Source organism: Helianthus annuus, chromosome 2 (genome assembly GCF_002127325.2).
Source record: "Helianthus annuus cultivar XRQ/B chromosome 2, HanXRQr2.0-SUNRISE, whole genome shotgun sequence".
Lineage (NCBI taxonomy): Eukaryota > Viridiplantae > Streptophyta > Magnoliopsida > Asterales > Asteraceae > Helianthus > Helianthus annuus.
Genome location: NC_035434.2, coordinates 154,554,304 through 154,557,480, shown reverse-complemented (window position 1 = coordinate 154,557,480; position 3,177 = coordinate 154,554,304). Strand labels below are relative to the sequence as shown.

At 42.2% G+C, this 3,177-nt stretch overlaps 1 non-coding gene across 1 annotated transcript; it reads right to left on the bottom strand.

Moving 5' to 3' along the window:
* Positions 1-2,778: 2,778 nt before the first annotated feature.
* Positions 2,779-2,885, bottom strand: LOC118489963. Its single transcript, XR_004887974.1, has one exon. It is a non-coding gene; the product is annotated as a small nucleolar RNA R71 (small nucleolar RNA).
* Positions 2,886-3,177: the final 292 nt, after the last annotated feature.

The window sequence follows — 3,177 nt, the reverse complement described above, 5'->3', positions numbered from 1 at the left end:
TGTTAATGAGCCCAATTGTTTAGTCGCACATGTTTGAATATGTTAAACACCTGATTAACTGGAAACTGTTGCTATGATCTATACGTGTTTGAAAACGTGTAATTTATGTGAAACATACGTGCATTACTTGAACCAAACCAAACCTGACTTGTATGGTAATCCTGTTAGGACGTGTTTGATCACTTTTAATTCAAGTAACTTTGGTATAATCTGCCGAGCAAACCAAGGTGAGTTCATTGCATTTTCTCAAGCATGCGTCCCGGTGGTTTGGGACAACTGGTAAACATTTGGAAGGGAAACATTGGGTAAACAACTTAATCGGTTTTGGTTATTGCCTGGAGGGCAATGGGGGTAATTAGTTGATAGCGCTATTAGGTGGGAAACCTCACACCGGGCCGTAAGGACGGGCGTGAACTAATTATCTGAGTAGGGCTATGGTTGTTAGAGGCACACTCCTCGGATACATATGGGCACACTCCCTAGGGTATCTAACGATGGCAACATAGCAATCAGTCGTTAAGGGGTACCCACTCCCCGGATACACATGGGCACACTCCCTAGGGTATCTAACATGAGCAACATCGTAACGCAACATTGAATCGCATTAACATACACCTGGTAACTCAACACGTTAACAAAACCTGGAACTCACCAGCGTAGTCTGACACACTTGTTTGCATGCTTATAGGTCGTTAACTTTGGGAACATGGACTTGCTATCTGGGCGTGCTGGAGTGGTCATGGATCGAAGCTACTGGATTATTTATAATTGATACATTGGTTTTAAGTTTATTTTGAAACAATTACTAAACGACTTATCATATGCTTCCGCTACATAACTCTTGTGAATTGATATTGTGTTTGACATTTAATCTTGGCTATTAATGACATGTTTTATTTAAGTATTTACTATTGGTTCAATGTGATTGGTGGCTCAGACTCTGATGTGTAACACGCCTCGCGGGGTTTCCGCAGGTGGTATTTTGGGGGTGTTACAGCTTATGTTGAAGGTGATCTTTCCTTATCGTTTGTCCGTGGTGTCTTGGCATTATTTTACTGTTTATATAAAATAAAAGATTTTCACCATTCATATCTCCACGGTCTATATGGAGGTATGTTGGCTACCTGGTCGGGGGTTAAGGGAACGGTTTGGTAAGGGTCTTGCCCTTGTTCAGCGTTTAGAGGTCCTGCAAGGGACCTGGGTCAAATTTAGTAGGATCTCCTTCAATGCCCATAGGTATTGGATGGCGGGGATCCAAACTCTTTGACCCCCTCATAAGTTAACTACTATTAGTACTATAACCCGGCTATTTAGGACTGTATCCCTGCTGACTCGGACTACTTAGTCGAGGGTAACGTCACCGCCAAAAGCGGGGCCTACCATAATTTGCATTAATAACTTAATTCATTATCTTCCAATAATCCAACCCTTTAGGATTGTATCCTTGCTGACTCAAACTACTGGGTTGAGGGTAACATCGCCTTCAAAAGAGGGGCCTACTACAATAACTAAGATAATCTCTTAAACAAGTGCAAAAGTGCGAAAATAATCAAAGGTTATACTAATACACGAGTCGGATCCAAGTGATTCATCTTGTCTATCTATTTTTATTTTATTTTTCAGCATTTAGTTAGTTTTTATTTTCTTAGTTTAAAAACCTTTTCTAACATTTTGATTTGATTAGACGTTGAGGATAAACCGGTACTAAAAGCTCTTGTGTCGTTGGACGACCTCGGTATCTTACCAACACTATACTACGTCCACGATGGGTGCACTTGCCCATATGTGTGTTTAGTGTTACTAAATATCGTGTTTTATAAATTTAAAACTTGGCTAAAAGTGTAAAAAGGGCTTAAAATATACATCAAAAATATATTACACTACACACGCATCAACTTTTTGGCGCCGTTGCCGGGGACACAAGGATTTTAAGAAAGTTAGGAATCAACGGCCTAATCATATTTTTATTTTTCTTTTTAATTTTTAGGATTTTCTTAGTTTTTTTTAGCTTCTGCAGAGCTCAGCACGGGCCGTGCCTGGTCGGACACGGACCGTGCCCAGCGTTGTTACTGGGAGTTTTTAGTTTTCCAAGTTACAGAAGGCTGACCACGGGGCCGTGTCGGTGCAACACGAGGCCGTGTCCAACTCTCCAGTAACTGGGATCTGGAAAACAATCACTGTAACTCCGACCACGGGCCGTGTTCAGTGAGCACGGGGCCGTGGTGAACCTTCTGACCAGCATTCTTTTCTGTTTTTATTGCAGGACTTGGAACCAGACGTCACCCCTACGTAGTGTATGAGCTCCAGTTCTAATAAGGACATAAAAGAACCTCTAGAAGAACCCGAACGCTTTCTCAGAAAAAGACTAAAAGCCAAGAACCAAGAGAAATCCACTTCTAATGGCGGACCAACGTACCCTCATGGATTATCTACGACCCACCGTAGGTAACCTAGGCGCCGCTATCAACGCACCGAATGTTGAAGCCAATAACTTCGAACTTCGGCCGCATTTGATACAAATGCTCCAAAACTCCACAACCTTCCATGGGCTTGCGGACGAGGATCCCCATCTACATATTACTAATTTCTTAGAAATATGTGATACCTTTCGGATCAATGAAGCATCAAATGACGCAATCCGCCTTCGAATGTTTCCTTTCTCACTAAAAGACCGAGCAAAAGCTTGGCTCAACGCCCTCCCAGCTGGATCGGTAAACACCTGGGATGAACTAGCCCAAAGATTTTCTATATAAGTATTTCCCTCCCGCTAAAACGGCTAAATTAATGACTGAAATTAATACATATTCACAAGAGGACGGGGAATCCTTATATGAAACTTGGGAAAGGTTCAAGGAGCTATTGCGAAAGTGTCCACATCACGGCCTTGCGATATGGCAACAAGTATCCACTTTCTATAATGGGTTGTTGCCACACACAAGGCAGACACTTGATTCTAGCTCCGGGGGACTTTTAGGTAATCGCCGCCCGCATGAAATATATAACCAAATTGAGGAAATTGCTCAAACCAATTTTCAGTGGCACACTCCCCGAGGCAATAAATCTATTGCCCCGGGCGCCCATAAGGTTGATGAAAGCACTTCTTTACAAGCCCAAATCGAGGCTCTTTCTTCAAAAATAAAAAAAATTGGAAATGACAAAAACAGTCTCGGTTATGGC